The sequence below is a fragment of the Pelophylax lessonae genome, assembly GCF_965119305.1.
Source record: "Pelophylax lessonae genome assembly, chromosome: 3".
In the NCBI taxonomy this organism is placed as follows: domain Eukaryota; kingdom Metazoa; phylum Chordata; class Amphibia; order Anura; family Ranidae; genus Pelophylax; species Pelophylax lessonae.
Genome location: NC_138770.1, coordinates 405,395,313 through 405,415,137, shown reverse-complemented (window position 1 = coordinate 405,415,137; position 19,825 = coordinate 405,395,313). Strand labels below are relative to the sequence as shown.

Genomic DNA, 19,825 nt, shown 5'->3' with positions numbered 1-19,825 from the left:
TTAAGTGGTTAAAGCCCAAATGTGGTATTTTCATATGAAATCAATGGTTGGTGCTATTGACCTGTGTTCTTCACAGTCTAATGTACCCATAAGAGTATGATCTCAGGTTAGGTATGAAGCCGTACCTGATGAAGGACAATAGGTGACATTATGGCCACTAGATGGATTCAATGTTCATAGGAAATAAAATACGGCCAAAACCCATCACAGCTGGGTAAATGCTGCTCATATTCATTCAACTATTTTTGTGTTTGTGAAAGGTTACACCACAAAATGTACTCAGCCAATGAGAGGTACGGACTCCATTTTTATTTTTCTCCTGCTATCAATGGCCAACACGGGACAACACTTCATCCATGTCTTTGGTGATCTCTGATCTCCTTATGAAGTGTTTCTTACATGATGAAGATCAGCCATGGAGTATATCTGAGGTGTATATCAGGGTGTGCTTCTTCCCCACATGTCCACCAACATTCATATAGAAGACATTTCCCGCACTCAAGGCACTAATACACCTCCAGGGTTGTGTGGGATCCCTGATGTACAGGAAGACAGGACTTCAGTGAGGAACAATTCCCTCACTCAGAACAGGAATACGGCTTCTCCCCGTGTGAGATCTCTGATACGTGTGAAGTTCTGATTTTGACTAGAAACTTTTCCTGCACTCAGGACAGACATACAGTTTTTCCCCCCCTTGTGAGACTTTAATGTGTAAGAAGTACAGTTTTTAGTACAAAACATTTTCCGCACTTGAAAAAGGAGTATGACTTTTTCCCTGTGTGACACATCTGATGTGTGATAAGTTCTGATTTTCATAAAAAAAACCTTTCCCACACCTAGGACCGGAATGCAACTTCTAATCTGTGTGCAATCTCTGATGAATATTACGTCTGGACTTTTCCGAAAAACACTTCCCGCACACAGGACAGGAAAATGGCTTCTCCCCTGTGTGAAATCTCTGATGCTTTTCAAGATTGGCCTTCTGTGAAAAACATTTCCCACACTCAGGACAGGAATGTGGCTTCTCACCCGTGTGAGATCTTTTATGCACCCTAAGTGTGGAGCGAACATGGAACCACTTCCCACACTCGTCACAGGGATACGGCTTCTCCCCTGTGTGGCACCTCTCATGGTCGGCAACTTCTGATTTTCTTCTAAAACATTTCCCACACTCAGAACAGGAATACGGCTTCTCTCCTGTGTGAGTCTTCTGATGTTTGAAAAGATCAGACTTTTGTGAAAAACATTTCCCGCACTCAGGGCAAGAATGTGGCTTCTCTCCTGTGTGAGTTCTTTTATGCACATTAAGACTGCATTTAAAACGGAATCACTTCCCGCACTCAGTACAGGAAAAGCTCTTATCTGTTGGAAGCACGGCACTGTCCCTCACAGTCTGAGGTTCCTCAGGATAAGAGGAATACGATGGTCCGGCACCGTCCCTCACAGTCTGAGGTTCCTCAGGATAAGAGGAATACGATGGTCCGGCACCGTCCCTCACAGTCTGAGGTTCCTCAGGATAAGAGGAATACGATGGTCCGGCACCGTCCCTCACAGTCTGAGGTTCCTCAGGATAAGAGGAATACGATGGTCCATCTACACTGTGTGGTGCCAGATGGACATTTGAAGTAGCCAGGTTTTCTCCTGGACTATATTGTGTGATGTCCTCATCTTCTACTTTACAGTCTGGAGACAAAGTGAGACAATCCTCTGAGGTTTTCCTCATCTCCCGTCCATCTACTAAAATAGAAATACAAAGATTATTACTAGACATGAGCAGATTGGTTCCCCTAAGCCAGGACTCCGCCCACATCAGGCAGCTTTGTCTCTGAGGATCTTACAATTCCCCCCTCAAGGTAACTAGTAAATGGGTCCTCTGATCTCCTACCAGTTCATTTCTTTATTCATGGACCTTAGTCAGAGAGTGAGGAAACAACGAGAACTTTCTTTTATAGGAGTGACAGTGATGAGGGGATTATAGGACGAGTGTCCCCTCCCCCTCTATCACTCATTGCCATCTTCCTAACAGAAGTCCTGCACTTCCTTATTTAGTCCATGATTTAGTCATGAATAACAGCGGGGCTGAGCCCCACCAGAGGTCGGAGAGTGAGGATGAGGGAGAACAACCAAGATGAAGACTGGACTGATCCTGAAGACCACCATCATTGGGCTACTGACTCCTCCCCCATTATCACTTTCTGTTTAAGGTTCCAAATTTGGAGGATGTTATCACATTATTATCACCATGTAAAAGTCTTTCCTCCAATCAGATCATCAGATATAAAATGTCCAGCTGGTAGGAAATGGGCGTAACAAAAGAGAATCCATATTAAGTGTATATATAGCAGTGGGTAGAGGGGAGAGAGCAGAAGTCAGGAGTATGTAATGTACAACATAGAGTATATAGTGCAGGGGTCAGGAGTATATAATGTACAACAGAGTATATAGTGCAGGGGTCGGGAGTGTATAATGTACAACAGAGTATATAGTGCAGGGGTTGGGAGTATATAATGTACAACAGAGTATATAGTGCAGGGGTCAGGAGTATATAATGTACAACATAGAGTATATAGTGCAGGGGTCAGGACTCATAATATTGGTATTCAGTAGAAGCTTCAATGTTTACATGAGACAAGTTGCAGAGGTCCCACACCGCTGCCTCCCATCTCCTGAGACTGCACTCAGTGACTTAGGTATGAGACTATACAGACATATCCCTCCACCCGGCACAGCCAGCAAATAACAGAACAAGTAACCCTGGGAGAATTGTTCTGTCAGAGATCTTACTAGACCCGAGCATGAGGAAGACTCAAAGCACATACCCCAGGTGCCTAGGTCTGGTAACACCTATAGGGAAAGCCAAAATTTTGCTGCCAGCTGAACCCCAGAATCTCCATAAATCCAGTCTAGAGACATAAATTGTTTCTGCAGCACAGAGAAGGAAGATAATCCGAGAGAAATACAGGAATACAGGACGGGGAACACAGCTCAGAAAAGTGACCAGGGGATTACAGGCTGATATCACCCAGTCCCCGTCCTACTCTGGGCCAATCAGTGAGCAGTATGGGTGCAGGAATGAATTTAGTGTTAATGACCCACCTGTGCTGATCTCTGTAGGAGTGTCCTCCTTTATAAATGTTCCCGTTATTCCATCCTCCTCCATAGACTGCTGATCATCCCTCACATATGTCTCTTCTTCTTCTGCTTTAACCTCAAATTCTATATCGATTGGATCTCCACTCTAAACCAAGAAAATGAGAGAGAATATCATCTGTAAAATATAAGCTTTAATATTGCGACTTCACATAAAAAATCCACACATCTTCTACACAAGTCCATGTTCTAGATGCTCCGTCCCACCAACCTTGTAACAGTGAGGGATGGTGTGACCTTCCTGTGTGGAATCCCGGGAATACAGAGGACGGGGACATCTCTCTGGTGGGTTTCTTTTATTAGGTGGCTCCATCATATCCTTGTGTCCTTCTGAAAACTCCTCCATCACTCCATACTTCTCATCCTCCTCTTTATACTCTTCTTTAATAACAATATTATAATCCCAGAGGATTCCACTCTGAATATATAATAAAACATTCATTGAAAAAAAAAAAAGCTGTGTATAAATCAGAACTGACAATAAAGTCAATCCTCTACCTGATGATGGTGAGGGATGGTGTGATTTTCCTGTGTGGAATCCCGGGAATACAGAGGACGGGGACATCTCTCTGGTGGGTTCCCATTACTGGATCCATCTGTAAGAAACACACACACTGACTGAATACATTGTTTCTATGCGTTTATCAGATGATGGGGGATCTAGGTGGAGCCTCCGTATTGCTCTCTTCTTTACAATAAAGTCTCCTCTTACCCGGTGATGTGAGGGTGGCTGATTGTCCATCATGATGTCCTTGTAGAGATCCTTGTGTCCTTCTAAATACTCCCACTCCTCCATGGAGAAATAGACAGTGATATCCTGACACCTTATAGGAACCTGACACACACAATGATACAGTCACCATCCAGACACATCCCTTGTCTGTTACTGGATAATGTCCCAGAATTCCCAGCACCGCTCACCTCTCCTGTCAGCAGCTCCATCATCTTCTTGGTGACTTCTAGAATCTTCTGCATGTTGTGTCTCTCAGGTTTTAGGGAGTCACATGAAGGCACTGTGATGGTCATATGATCACCCGACTTCAGAGGAGGAAATCTCTGTATTGAGGAACCAATAGGAATATCATGTTAGAATCCCAGAATCCTCCTCACCTCTCCAGTCAGGTCTGTGTTTTATTAATAGAGATAAGAGTGATGTCATGTGACCTCCCAGAATCCTCCTCCCCTCTCTCGTCAGCAGGTAGATGATCTCCAGGGTGAGGTTTAGTATATTCTCAGTCATGTGACTCCGGTCCTCCTCCATCCTCATTTGATCTATACAGGTCTCCTTGTAGACGGATAACTTTGGGAAATGAAAGTAAAAATTATTTGGATGGTATTGGTTACACAGAAATAGTATGTTGCACATTAGAGAACTACTGCCCCATGGGAAAACATTTGGTTTGGGCTGTTTAGTTTTTGGAGGTGAGCCCTGTGTGGGAGATCAGTGGAGGTGAGCCCTGTGTGTGTGAGATCGGTGGAGGTGAGCCCTGTGTGTGGGAGATCGGTGGAGGTGAGCCCTGTGTGTGGGAGATCGGTGGAGGTGAGCCCTGTGTGTGTGGGAGATCGGTGGAGGTGAGCCCTGTGTGTGTGAGATCGGTGAAGGTGAGCCCTGTGTGTGTGAGAGATCGGTGGAGGTGAGCCCTGTGTGTGTGAGAGATCGGTGGAGGTGAGCCCTGTGTGTGTGAGAGATCGGTGGAGGTGAGCCCTGTGTGTGGGAGATTGGTGGAGGTGAGCCCTGGGTGTGAGATCGGTGGAGGTGAGCACTGTGTGTGTGAGATCGGTGGAGGTGATCCCTGTGTGTGTGCAAGATCGGTGGAGGTGAGCCCTGTGTGTGTGAGAGATCAGTGGAGGTGAGCCCTGTGTGTGTGAGAGATCAGTGGAGGTGAGCTCTGTGTGTGTGAGAGATCGAGGGGAAATGAGCTCTGTGTGTGTGAGATCGGTGGAGGTGAGCCCTGTGTGTGTGGGAGATCGGTGGAGGTGAGCCCTGTGTGTGCGAGATCGGTGGAGGTGAGCCCTGTGTGTGTGAGAGATCGGTGGAGGTGAGCCCTGTGTGTGTGAGAGATCGGTGGAGGTGAGCCCTGTGTGTGTGAGAGATCGGTGGAGGTGAGCCCTGTGTGTGTGAGAGATCGGTGGAGGTGAGCCCTGTGTGTGTGAGAGATCGGTGGAGGTGAGCCCTGTGTGTGTGAGAGATCGGTGGAGGTGAGCCCTGTGTGTGGGAGATTGGTGGAGGTGAGCCCAGGGTGTGAGATCGGTGGCGGTGAGCCCTGGGTGTGAGATCGGTGGAGGTGAGCCCTGTGTGTGGGAGATTGGTGGAGGTGAGCCCTGTGTGTGTGAGATCAGTGGAGGTAAGCCCTGTGTGTGAGATCGGTTTAGGTGAGCCCTGTGTGGGAGATCGTTGGAAGTGAGCCCTGTGTGTGAGATCGGTGGAGGTGAGCCCTGTGTGAGAGATTGGTGGAGGTGAGCCCTGGGTGAGAGATCGGTGGAGGTGAGCCCTGTGTGTGTGAGAGATCGGTGGAGGTGAGCCCTGTGTGAGAGATCGGTGGAGGTGAGCCCTGTGTGTGAGATCGGTGGAGGTGAGCCCTGTGTGTGTGAGATCGGTGGAGGTGAGTCCTGTGTGAGAGATCGGTGGAGGTGAGCCCTGTGTGTGAGATCAGTGGAGGTGAGCCCTGTGTGGGAGAAATCGTTGGAAGTGAGCCCTGTGTGTGTGAGATCGGTGGAGGTGAGCCCTGTGTGTGTGAGATCGGTGGAGGTGAGCCCTGTGTGTGTGAGATCGGTGGAGGTGAGCCCTGTGTGTGGGAGATCGGTGGAGGTGAGCCCTGTGTGTGGGAGATCGGTGGAGGTGAGCCCTGTGTGTGGGAGATCGGTGGAGGTGAGCCCTGTGTGTGGGAGATCGGTGGAGGTGAGCCCTGTGTGTGGGAGATCGGTGGAGGTGAGTCCTGTGTGTGCGAGATCGGTGGAGGGGAGCCCTGTGTGTGAGAGATCGGTGGAGGTGAGCCCTGTGTGTATGAGATCGGTGGAGGTGAGCCCTGTGTGTGTGTGAGATCGGTGGAGGTGAGCCCTGTGTGTGTGTGAGATCGGTGGAGGTGAGCCCTCTGTGTGTGGGAGATCGGTGGAGGTGAGCCCTGTGTGTGTGTGATCGGTGGAGGTGACACAGTGTTGGAACTATCAGGTCACAAAGGTCATACTTGCAACTGGGTAAATTCTCTGACCTTGAAGGGGTTATTCTACAAATAATAAATGTTGGGGCAGCGCTTGCACTATGGATAAAATATCTGAACCCACAACACGATAATTCCAATAAAACTTTCTAACAAAGTGTCAGACAACTCCTGGGGTAACCTGGCAGCACTTACTCAGAAAACCCCCGGCTGTAGATGAATAGGTGTGCTGGGCTCTGTAGTCCCCCAGAGTTTGTGGTGCCTGTGAAGCAATATACCCCTATATAGCAGTAAATGGGGAATATTGGCATAAGGAGCAGAAGCTCTAATCCACTGCCAGGGTCTCGGTCACAGATACTCTGGTGGATGGCGGGCCCGGATACGGCTTAGATGTAACCAGAGAGGGCGCTCTCCTAACCTGGTGACATCCGACGTGTTTGGATTGGAAAACACAAATCTTTGTCCAGGAGGGCTATTGGCAGGCGAAGGGGTCCTAAAAAAACATCCTACCCTAAAGGGGGTGTGGTTAAATAGAGTCTGAGGTGAAAGAGGGATGAAGGGAGAAGAAAGAAAGAAAAAGAGAGAGATAGGGAGGAAAGGAGAGAGAAGGAAGGAAAGAAAGAGGGATGGAGGGAGAGCAGGCACAGCAGATCCTAAACCACAATAGCAATATGTGTATGGCAGAATGTTTAACAATCAGCAGATAAAGATACTCCAAATACCATCCCCCCAGGCAGATCCCATCAAACAGATACAAGAGATGGTCAGAGATTGCAGACATGATACAGGAGATGGTTAGAGACTGTGCGGATATGATACAGGAGATGGTCAGGGACTGTGGACATGATACAAGAGATGGTCAGAGACTGTGTGGACATGATACAGGAGATGGTCAGAGACTGTGCAGACATGATACAAGAGATGGTCAGAGACTGTGTGGACATGATACAAGGGATGGTCAGAGACTGTGCGGACATGATACAAGAGATGGGTTCAGAGATTGCGGACATGATACAAAAGATGGTCAGAGACAGTGCGGACATGATACAAGAGATGGTCAGAGACTGTGCGGACATGATACAAGAGATGGGTTCAGAGATTGCGGACATGATACAAGAGATGGTCAGAGACAGTGCAGACATGATACAAGAGATGGGTTCAGAGATTGCGGACATGATACAAGAGATGGTCAGAGACAGTGCAGACATGATACAAGAGATGGTCAGAGACTGAGGACATGATACAAGAAATGGTCAGAGACTGAGGACATGATACAAGAGATGGTCAGAGACTATGCGGACATGATACAAGAGATGGCCAGAGACTGTGCGGACATGATACAAGAGATGGTCAGAGACTGCAGACATGACACAAGAGATGGTCAGAGACTGTGCGGACATGATAGAAGAGATGATCAGAGACTGCAGACGTGATACCAGAGACTGCGGAAATTATACAAGAGATGGTCAGGGACTGTGGACTTGATACAAGAGATGGTCAGAGACTGTGTGGACATGATACAGGAGATGGTCAGAGACTGTGTGGACATGATGCAAGAGATGGTCAGAGACTGTGTGGACATGATACAAGGGATGGTCAGAGACTGTGCGGACATGATACAAGAGATGGGTTCAGAGATTGCGGACATGATACAAAAGATGGTCAGAGACAGTGCGGACATCATACAAGAGATGGTCAGAGACTGTGCGGACATCATAGAAGAGATGATCAGAGACTGCAGACGTGATACCAGAGACTGCGGACATGATACAAGAGATGGTCAGAGACTGCAGATATGATACAAAAGATGGTCAGGGACTGTGCGGACATGATACAAGAGATGGTCAGAGACTGTGCGAACATGATACAAGCGATGGGCAGAGACTGTGCGGACATGATACAAGAGATGGTCAGAGACTGCAGACATGATACAAGAGATGGTCAGAGACTGCAGACATGATACAAGAGATGGTCAGAGACTGCAGACTTGATACAAGAGATGGTCAGAGACTGCAGACATGATACAGGAGATGGTCAGAGACTGCAGACATGATACAGGAGATGGTCAGAGACTGCGGACACGATACAAGAAATTGTCAGAGACTGCGGACATGACACCAGAGATGGGTTCAGACACTGATGAGTGTGAGATTGGTGGAGGTGAGCCCTGTGTGTGTGAGATCGGTGGAAGTGAGCCCTGTGTGTGTGAGATCGGTGGAGGTGAGCCCTGTGTGTGTGAGATCGGTGGAGGTGAGCCCTGTGTGTGTGAGATCGGTGGAGGTGAGCCCTGTGTGTGTGAGATCGGTGGAGGTGAGCCCTGTGTGTGTGAGATCGGTGGAGGTGAGCCCTGTGTGTGTGAGATTGGTGGAGGCGAGCCCTGTGTGTGAGATTGGTGGAGGCGAGCCCTGTGTGTGTGAGATTGGTGGAGGTGAGCCCTGTGTGTGCGAGATTGGTGGAGGCGAGCCCTGTGTGTGTGAGATTGGTGGAGGTGAGCCCTGTGTGTGTGAGATTGGTGGAGGGGAGCCCTGTGTGTGTGAGATCGGTGGAGGGGAGCCCTGTGTGTGTGAGATCGGTGGAAGTGAGCCCTGTGTGGGAGATCGGTGGAGGTGAGCCCTGTGTGGGAGAAATCATTGGAGGTGAGCCCTGTGTGTGTGTGAGATTGGTGGAGGTGAGCCCTGTGTGTGGGAGATCGGTGGAGGTGAGCCCTGTGTGTGTGCGAGATCGGTGGAGGTGAGCCCTGTGTGTGTGGGAGATCGGTGGAGGTGAGCCCTGTGTGTGCGAGAGATCGGTGGAGGTGAGCCCTGTGTGAGAGATCGGTGGAGGTGAGCCCTGTGTGTGGGAGATCGGTGGAGGCGAGCCCAGGGTGTGAGATCGGTGGCGGTGAGCCCTGGGTGTGAGATCGGTGGAGGTGAGCCCTGTGTGTGGGAGATCGGTGGAGGTGAGCCCTGTGTGTGTGTGAGATCGGTGGAGGTGATCCCTGTGTGTGTGTGAGATCGGTGGATGTGAGCCCTGTGTGTGTGAGAGATCAGTGGAGGTGAGCCCTGTGTGTGCGAGATCGATGGAGGTGAGCCCTGTGTGTGAGAGATCGGTGGAGGTAAGCCCTGTGTGTGAGAGATCGGTGGAGGGGAGCCCTGTGTGCACGAGATCGGCAGAAATGAGCTCTGTGTGTGCGGGATCGGTGGAGTTGAGCCCTGTGTGTGTGAGATCGGTGGAGGGGTGCCCTGTGTGCGCAAGATTGGCAGAAATTAGCTCTGTGTGTGCGAGATCAGTGGAGGTGAGCCCTGTGTGTGTGGGAGATCGGTGGAGGTGAGCCCTGTGTGTGAGAGATCGGTGGAGGTGAGCCCTGTGTGTGAGAGATTGGTGGAGGTGAGCCCTGTGTGTGTGAGATCGGTGGAGGGGAGCCCTGTGTGTGTGAGATCGGTGGAAGTGAGCCCTGTGTGGGAGAAATCGTTGGAAGTGAGCCCTGTGTGGGAGAAATCGTTGGAAGTGAGCCCTGTGTGTGTGTGAGATTGGTGGAGGTGAGCCCTGTGTGTGTGGGAGATCGGTGGAGGTGAGCCCTGTGTGTGGGAGATCGGTGGAGATGAGCCCTGTGTGTGTGAGAGATCGGTGGAGGTGAGCCCTGTGTGAGAGATCGGTGGAGGTGAGCCCTGTGTGTGGGAGATCGGTGGAGGTGAGTCCAGGGTGTGAGATCGGTGGCGGTGAGCCCTGGGTGTGAGATCGGTGGAGGTGAGCCCTGTGTGTGGGAGATCGGTGGAGGTGAGCCCTGTGTGTGTGTGAGATCGGTGGAGGTGATCCCTGTGTGTGCGAGATCGGTGGATGTGAGCCCTGTGTGTGTGAGAGATCAGTGGAGGTGAGCCCTGTGTGTGCGAGATCGATGGAGGTGAGCCCTGTGTGTGAGAGATCGGTGGAGGTAAGCCCTGTGTGTGAGAGATCGGTGGAGGGGAGCCCTGTGTGCACGAGATCGGCAGAAATGAGCTCTGTGTGTGCGGGATCGGTGGAGTTGAGCCCTGTGTGTGTGAGATCGGTGGAGGGGTGCCCTGTGTGCGCGAGATTGGCAGAAATTAGCTCTGTGTGTGCGAGATCAGTGGAGGTGAGCCCTGTGTGTGTGAGATCGGTGGAGGGGTGCCCTGTGTGCGCGAGATCGGCAGAAATTAGCTCTGTGTGTGCGAGATCAGTGGAGGTGAGCCCTGTGTGGGAGATCGGTGGAGGTGAGCCCTGTGTGTGTGAGATCGGTGGAGGGGAGCCCTGTGTGTGTGAGATCGGTGGAGGTGAGCCCTGTGTGTGAGAGATCGGTGGAGGGGATCCCTGTGTGACAGATCGGTGGAGGTGAGCCCTGTGTGTGAGATCGGTGGAGGTGAGCCCTGTGTGTGAGATCGGTGGAGGTGAGCCCTGTGTGTGAGATCGGTGGAGGTGAGCCCTGTGTGTATGAGAGATCGGTGGAGGTGAGCCCTGTGTGTATGAGAGATCGGTGGAGGTGAGCCCTGTGTGGGAGAAATTGTTGGAAGTGAGCCCTGTGTGTGTGAGATCGGTGGAGGTGAGCCCTGTGTGTGGGAGATCGGTGGAGGTGAGCCCTGTGTGGGAGAAATCGTTGGACGTGAGCCCTGTGTGTGGGAGATCGGTGGAGGTGAGCCCTGTGTCTGTGTGAGATCGGTGGAGGTGAGCCCTGTGTGTGTGAGATCGGTGGAGGGGAGCCCTGTGTGTGAGAGATCGGTGGAGGTGAGCCCTGTGTGTGAGAGATCGGTGGAGGTGAGCCCTGTGTGTGGGAGATCGGTGGAGGCGAGCCCTGTGTGTGGGAGATCGGTGGAGGCGAGCCCTGTGTGTGTGTGTGTGGGAGATCGGTGGAGTAGTCCCCCAGAGTTTGTGGTGCCTGTGAAGCAATATACCCCTATATAGCAGTAAATGGGGAATATTGGCATAAGGAGCAGAAGCTCTAATCCACTGCCAGGGTCTCGGTCACAGATACTCCGGTGGATGGCGGGCCCGGATACGGCTTAGATGTAACCAGAGAGGGCGCTCTCCTAACCTGGTGACATCCGACGTGTTTGGATTGGAAAACACAAATCTTTGTCCAGGAGGGCTATTGGCAGGCAAAGGGGTCCTAAAAAACATCCTACCCTAAAGGGGGTGTGGTTAAATAGAGTCTGAGGTGAAAGAGGGATGAAGGGAGAAGAAAGAAAGAAAAAGAGAGAGATAGGGAGGAAAGGAGAGAGAAGGAAGGAAAGAAAGAGGGATGGAGGGAGAGCAGGCACAGATCCTACACCACAATAGCAATATGTGTATGGCAGAACGTTTAACAATCAGCAGATAAATATAATCCAAATACCATCCCCCAGGCAGATCCCATCAAACAGATACAAGAGATGGTCAGAGATTGCAGACATGATACAGGAGATGGTTAGAGACTGTGCGGATATGATACAGGAGATGGTCAGGGACTGTGTGGACATGATACAGGAGATGGTCAGAGACTGTGTGGACATGATACAGGAGATGGTCAGAGACCGTGCGGACATGATACAGGAGATGGTCAGAGACTGTGCGGACATGATACAAGAGATGGTCAGAGACTGTGTGGACATGATACAAGGGATGGTCAGAGACTGTGCGGACATGATACAAGAGATGGGTTCAGAGATTGCGGACATCATACAAGAGATGGTCAGAGACAGTGCGGACATCATACAAGAGATGGTCAGAGACTGTGCGGACATGATACAAGAGATGGTCAGAGACTGTGCGGAAATGATACAAGAGATGGGTTCAGGGATTGCGGACATCATACAAGAGATGGGTTCACGGATTGCGGACATCATACAAGAGATGGTCAGAGACTGTGCGGACATGATAGAAGAGACGGTCAGAGACTGTGCGGACATGATACAAGAGATGAACAGAGACTGCAGACGTGATACCGGAGACTGTGGAAATTATACAAGAGATGGTCAGAGACTGCAGATATGATACAGGAGATGGTTAGAGACTGTGCGGATATGATACAGGAGATGGTCAGGGACTGTGGACATGATACAAGAGATGGGTTCAGAGATTGCGGATATCATACAAGAGATGGTCAGAGACAGTGCGGACATCATACAAGAGATGGTCAGAGACTGAGGACATGATACAAGAGATGGTCAGAGACTATGCGGACATGATACAAGAGATGGTCAGAGACTGTGCGGACATGATACAAGAGATGGTCAGAGACTGCAGACATGACACAAGAGATGGTCAGAGACTGTGCGGACATGATACAAGAGATGGGTTAAGGGATTGCGGACATGATACAAGAGATGGTCAGAGACTGTGCGGACATGATAGAAGAGATGATCAGAGACTGCCGACGTGATACCAGAGACTGCGGAAATTATACAAGAGATGGTCAGGGACTGTGGACTTGATACAAGAGATGGTCAGAGACTGTGTGGACATGATACAGGAGATGGTCAGAGACTGTGTGGACATGATACAAGAGATGGTCAGAGACTGTGTGGACATGATACAAGGGATGGTCAGAGACTGTGCGGACATGATAGAAGAGATGATCAGAGACTGCAGACATGATACAAGAGATGATCAGAGACTGCAGACGTGATACCAGAGACTGCAGAAATTATACAAGAGATGGTCAGGGACTGTGGACTTGATACAAGAGATGGTCAGAGACTGTGTGGACATGATACAGGAGATGGTCAGAGACTGTGTGGACATGATACAAGAGATGGTCAGAGACTGTGTGGACATGATACAAGGGATGGTCAGAGACTGTGCGGACATGATAGAAGAGATGATCAGAGACTGCAGACATGATACGATACAAGAGATGAACAGAGACTGCAGACGTGATACCGGAGACTGTGGAAATTATACAAGAGATGGTCAGAGACTGCAGATATGATACAAGAGATGGGTTCAGGGATTGCGGACATCATACAAGAGATGGTCAGAGATAGTGCGGACATCATACAAGAGATGGTCAGAGACTGAAGACATGATACAAAAGATGGTCAGAGACTGCAGACATGACACAAGAGATGGTCAGAGACTGCAGACATGACACAAGAGATGGTCAGAGACTGCAGACATGATACAAGAGATGGTCAGAGACTGCAGACATGATACAAGAGATGGTCAGAGACTGCGGACATGATACAAGAGATTGTCAGAGACTGCGGACATGATACCAGAGACGGGTTCAGAGATTGCGGACATGATAGAGATGGTCAGAGGGGTGAAGGACACACCTGACAGCAGAGGCTTCTCACACAGCCATGAATGTGTACAACGTTCTGTGTATGGGGGAGGGGAGGGATGTCAGTGAGTACACCGGTCAGTGCAGTTTCCTCACAACATACATAAAGATGGTGTGTGTATGGCTGCTGCTCTACCCCCTCCCTTTACAAAAAAAAGAGACTATCATGATTTTCCCCCAGAGACTGAACTGCAGGATAGAAATACACCTCTGGCTGCTTGGATGGCATCAGGTCGGGCTGCCATATTCATCTTCACCTCTCTGAGGCTAGCCACACCCCCTCTCTGAATCCCACCCAATCATTGAGAGGCAAACGCCACCTGACCTCCTTGCATGGTAAATCCGGTGGAGAGGAGGAGGCAGGGGGAGGATCGGAGAAAGCTCTCATATTAACCTGTGTGTTACCCCAGCACTGGAGGGGGGGGTTACGATGCAGAGTCTCTACTAGGCTGGCTGCTGCCCGGGACATTGATACATTTTTGGGATTCTCCTCAGGACAGCAGTCAATTTTCTGTGAATTTCCCGGGAAATCTGTGAGCGTTGGCAACTATGCATTCCCCCAAAATCCAGTCCCTCTCACACTCCTATTGTGTGACTCATCATAGTGTCTCTGGAGGGGGCGCGGATTATTACTGTGTAAAATCTTATTGTAATATACGGGGTTATTCTACATTTCCACACCATACAATATCTCACAAAAGTGAGTACACCCACTTACAATGTCCAAATTAGGCCCAATTAGCCATTTTCCCTCCCCGGTGTCATGTGACTCGTTAGTGTTACAAGGTCTCAGGTGTGAATGGGGAGCAGGTGTGTTAAATTTGGTGTTATCGCTCTCACTCTATCATACTGGTCACTGGAAGTTCAACATGGCACCTCATGGCAAAGAACTCTCTAAGGATCTGAAAAAAAAGAATTAATCGTTTCTCTACATGAAGATGGCCTAGGCTATAAGAAGATTGCCAAGACCCTGAAACTGAGCTGCAGCACGGTGGCCAAGACCATACAGAGGTGTTACAGGACATATCCAGAGGTTGTCTTTGGGAAATAGACGTATGAGTGCTGCCAGCATTGCTGCAGAGGTTGAAGGGGAGGGGGAGGGGTCAGCCTGTCAGTGCTCAGACCATACACCGCACACTGCATCAAATTGGTCTGCATGGCTGTCCTCCCAGAAGGAAGCCTCTTCTAAAGATGATGGATAAGAAAGCCCACAAACAGTTTGCTGAAGACAAGCACACTAAGGACATGGATTACTGGAATCATCTCCTGTGGTCTAATGAGACCAAGATAAACTTATTTGGTTCAGATGGTGTCAGGCGTGTGTGGGGGCAACCAGGTGAGGAGTACAAAGACAAGTGTGTCTTCCTACAGTCAAGCATGGTGGTGGGAGTGTCATGGTCTGGGGCTGCATGAGTGCTCCCGGCACTGGGGAGTTACAGTTCATTGAGGGAACCATGAATGCCAACATGTACTGTGACATACTGAAGCAGAGCATGATCCCCTCCCTTCAGAGACTGGGCCGCAGGGCAATATTCCAACATAACGACCCCAAACACCTCCAAGATGACCACTGCCTTACTAAAGAAGCTGAGGGTAAAGGTGATGGACTGGCCAAGCATGTCTCCAGACCTAAACCCTATTGAGCATCTGTGGGGCATCCTCAAATGGAAGATGGAGGAGCGCAAGGTCTCTAACATCCACCAGCTCCGTGATGTTGTCATGGAGGAGTGGAAGAGGACTCCAGTGCCAACCTGTGAAGCTCTGGTGAATTCCATGCCCAAGAGGGGAAAATAATGGCGGCCACACACAATATTGACACTTTGGACCCAATATGGACATTTTCTCTTAGGGGTGTACTCACTTTTGTTGCCAGCAGTTTAGACATTAATGGCTGTGTGTTGAGTTATTTTGAGGGGACAGCAAATTTACACTGTTATACAAGCTGTACACTCACTACTTTACATTGTAGCAAAGTGTCATTTCTTCAGTGTTGTCACATGAAAAGATAGAATAAAATGTTTACAGAAATGGGAGGGGTGTACTTACTTTTGTCAGATATTATGTGTATATATCATCATCTGCTGGAGATAAAAGAGGTCACAGTGACTATGGAGGAAGAGGACGGACATGACGGGGGGTTACTGGGTATAAATAGAAAATAAGATCTTATTACCTCCTCCGCTGCCACTTCCAGCAACGTCGTCTATTTCCTGTCACATGGAACTTCCCATCTTTGTTCCAGATGGCTTCCTGTCTGTACCTGACATCACTTCCTGTCTGCACATGACATCACTTCCTGTCTGTTTTCCATAAAAACTTCCTGCCTGGCTATGAGTGAGATCACCATCTTGTGGAGGTCAGAGGAACTGCAGCTCCAAGAAATGTCTCATAGTAACCATTCCTGTAACCACTTAAGCCCTGGAAGTATCTCACAAAAGTAATGTGGCCCTGCTCCCAGGGGAGTGGCTTAATGCAGACGTATCCTCTTCAATTCGGTTGCCCTGAACAATCTCCAACCCAACTGACACTATTGACACCGTCATTGTAAATGATCAAGACCACACAGAGGTTGCAATAAAGAATCACATTTACCGGTCTTTGAATTGCGTTTTGTAGAATGCACAAAAAAGGTCAATGAACCAATTAATAAAAGGACATCAATGGCAATATAGATCTTGAATCCCCAACCTGTAACTTAAGTAGGATTCAGTTCAGCACTCAGGATCAGAGATACAATCCTCACACACACACACATATATATATACACATATATATGCTAGGAGGATTAATACCTTAATAATACTGTAAATACACAGTGTTTTAATGTAAAAGAGAGTGACCACAAATTAAGGTTTACAGTACCCAAAGAATAATTGTCTAATCAATAATTCTTTAGCAAGAAAAATAATATATCTGCGTCAACTAACTATCAGAGTGCACTCTGTTTACTAACGGGGGCCCCCTTTACACTAGATTACAAGAGTCTCCTGGATGAGTGAGGCCTCACTAGTCTTCACCGGCAAGGAATCCTCAGCCAATCCAAAGTAAGTAATTGTAATCCACAGTTAAACTAAATAGAATATCTACGCCTGTCCCTGATGCAGCAAAAAACAGGGGCGTAGTGCAATAAAGGACCATGTGCCACGTCCTGAATGTCAATATTACAGAATAAGGGGAAAAAGAATGGACTTTAAAGGCACCGTAATAAAAAACAACGCTTTATTGTTGATAAGTAGTTAATCATCAGTTGATAAGTTGATCATGGTGGTCACTCCCCATCCGGGGGTCATTGATCTGCGTTTGTGAGGAGCACCTGGAGGACGCGATGCATGCCGCTCCTTTTTTTGGAGGAACTGCCTGCTACTTTACCCCTATGTCCTATGCCCGGTTATTTATGTAACAGGCATACTCTATACTGTGACTATCTGATATCTTTCTAATTGGCCACAAGCAGTGCGTGCTCCTTCAGTTGCCTCAGCAGGTCACCCCTCGTGATTACTAATCACTTTATATGGTTTATTAGCCTCCTGGTGCCTTCTGGTTGGCTCCAGCAACATCTTCCTATGGAATCTATATTCCAAACAGCTCCGGATGAAGTCTGAACACCAGGCGAAACATGTAGAGCAATTGGACCTATTAGTCTATTTCCCTTTGGAAGCTGCTATTGTATTGTATAGGACGCTCTGAGTTGCTTGCACCTTGGTGCTGCTTGTTTGCAGCGTATAGCGTCCTCCTTTTTTGTTTATTACCCTATTGTAACTCTGTATTTTCATGTTGTATTGTATGTCCCAGGTGGTAAGGTTTTCCCTATTCACCTACCACTTGAATCCCCTGATCAATGGTCTCCGCCCTTATCGGTCGGTTGACACATATCTTTGTGGTTTTACTACTTATCAACAATAAAGCGTTGTTTTTTATTACGGTGCCTTTAAAGTCCATTCTTTTTCCCCTTATTCTGTAATAATCCACAGTAAAGGTGATTGTTACCTCGGGGATTAATTACAGTTATCAATCAGCAACTGTAATCCAAACAGGAGGAGAGAATAGATTCAGTTGCTTCACATTAGGCAGCCAGCCTAGTACTGTAGTGAAACTACAAGATCCCGTGGATGACCGTTGAGTCCAGTATGGCCCTCTGCTAAAACAGCTCTGCAGTCCCGCCCTGGCTCAGTCTAATGCCTCATACACTCGTGCAGATTGTCGGCCGAAAAGATTCGGCCGACGACCGATCTGCCGATTTTCGGCTTGTTAGTATGCTGCTTCCGACAGCCGACAGCGCACTTTCGGCCGAACAGAATCTGTTGTGCAAGCATTAAAATTTTTGTATGCCGACACCAGAACGGCCGATTGTTCGCCGGTCAGTACAGAATTCGGCCGACAGACAGCAGATTTGCAAGACTGGGCATGCTCAGAAAAGAAAAAAGACAAGGAAAGTTAACCATCACATGACATCACTTCTGCAGTCAGCTGTTGTTGGCCGACAATATTCATGTGCAGTCTTTTGCAGTTTTCAACAGACACGACAGACCTTGGACAAAAGACGGCCGTACGTTCGGCCGACAATCTGCACGTGTGTACGAGGCATAAGTGTATGACAAATGTTGATATTTGACTTCTCTCACCCAATGCCACAAACCCCATTCCGCACTCCGACCAGGTCCCGCTCGGCTTAGCGACTCTCACAGCCACTCAGGGCGTCCTTCCGCTCGGTCACACTACCGAGATCCTTCCTCTCACACCGACTCTGGTGTCCACCGCCAGGCCTCCGGCCTACTCCTCTGAGATCCGCAGCAGCTCTTCCCCTTAAGCCCCTTACACACGTCCCGAATGTCGGCCGTCTTTTGTCCGGTGCTGTCCTGTCGGCTGAAAACTGCAAAAGACTGCACATGAATTTTGTCGGCCAACAACAGCCGACTGCAGAAGTGATGTCATGTGATGGTTAACTTTCCGTGTGTTTTTTCTTTTCTGAGCATGCCCAGTCTTGCTAATCGGCTGTTTGTCGGCCGAATTCTGTACTGACTGGCGAACAATCGGCCGTTCTGGTGTTGGCCAACAAAAATTTTAATGCCTGCACAACAGATTCTGTTCGGCCGAAAATGCGCTGTCGGAAGCATCATACTAACAAGCCTACAATCGACCGATCGGTCGTCGGCCGAATATTTACGGCCGACAATCTGTGCCCGTGTACGGGGCTTTACTCACAGCACGCTGTCCTCGAGGCAAGAGAGCGAATCTCAGCCCCGCCCCCTTCATAAAGACACTACCTGCAGGCTCCCAGAGTCACATTTTTTCCCTGGGAGAAGAGTCCTATGACAAAAGCAGTCTAGGATCCTGGCTCCTCCCGGAACTATATCTCCCATAATTTAAAAGTTGATACTCCTGGAACTTTAATAAAAGAACAGCAGTCTGAACAACACTAGCCTTGCAACCAGGCTACAGTAAGTACACCCTCACATTTGTGTAAATATTTTATTCTATCTTTTCATGTGACAACACTGAAGAAATGACACTTTGCTACAATGTAAAGTAGTGAGTGTACAGCTTGTATAACAGTGTAAATTTGCTGTCCCCTCAAAATAACTCAACACACAGCCATTAATGTCTAAACCGCTGGCAACAAAAGTCAGTACACCCCTAAGTGACAATGTCCAAATTGGGCCTAATAGCCATTTTCCCTCCCCGGTGTCATGTGACTCGTTAGTGTTACAAGGTCTCAGGTGTGAATGGGGAGCAGGTGTGTTAAATTTGGTGTTATCGCTCTCACTCTCTCATACAGGTCATTGGAAGTTTAACATGGCACCTCATGGCAAAGAACTCTCTGAGGATCTGAATAGAAGAATTGTTGCTCTACCTAAAGATGGCCTAGGCTATAAGAAGATTGCCAAGACCCTGAAACTGAGCTGCAGCATGGGGGCCAAGACCATACAGTGATTTAACAGCACAAGTTCCATCAGAACAGGCCTCGCCATGGTCAAACAAAAAAAGTTGAGTGCACGTGCTCAGCATCTTATTTGGTTCAGATGGTGTCAGGCGTGTGTGGCGGCAACCAGGTGAGGAGTACAAAGACAAATGTGTCTTGCCTACAGTCAAGCATGGTGGTGGGAGTGTCATGGTCTGGGGCTGCATGAGTGCTGCCATCACTGAGGAACTACAGTTCATTGAGGGAACCATGAATGCCAACATGTACTGTGACATACTGAAGCAGAGCATGATCCCCTCCCTTCAGAGACTGGGCCGCAGGACAGTATTCCAACATGATAACGAC

The 19,825-nt window shown here is 48.9% G+C and overlaps 1 pseudogene across 1 annotated transcript in view; it reads right to left on the bottom strand.

Moving 5' to 3' along the window:
* Positions 1-856: 856 nt before the first annotated feature.
* Positions 857-19,825, bottom strand: part of LOC309550550 — a 34,229-nt pseudogene continuing 15,260 nt past the window's right edge. Inside the window, exon 7 of the transcript XR_014226184.1 lies at positions 857-1,310. The product of XR_014226184.1 is annotated as an uncharacterized misc_RNA (transcript). The remainder of the gene's footprint in view (positions 1,311-19,825) is intronic.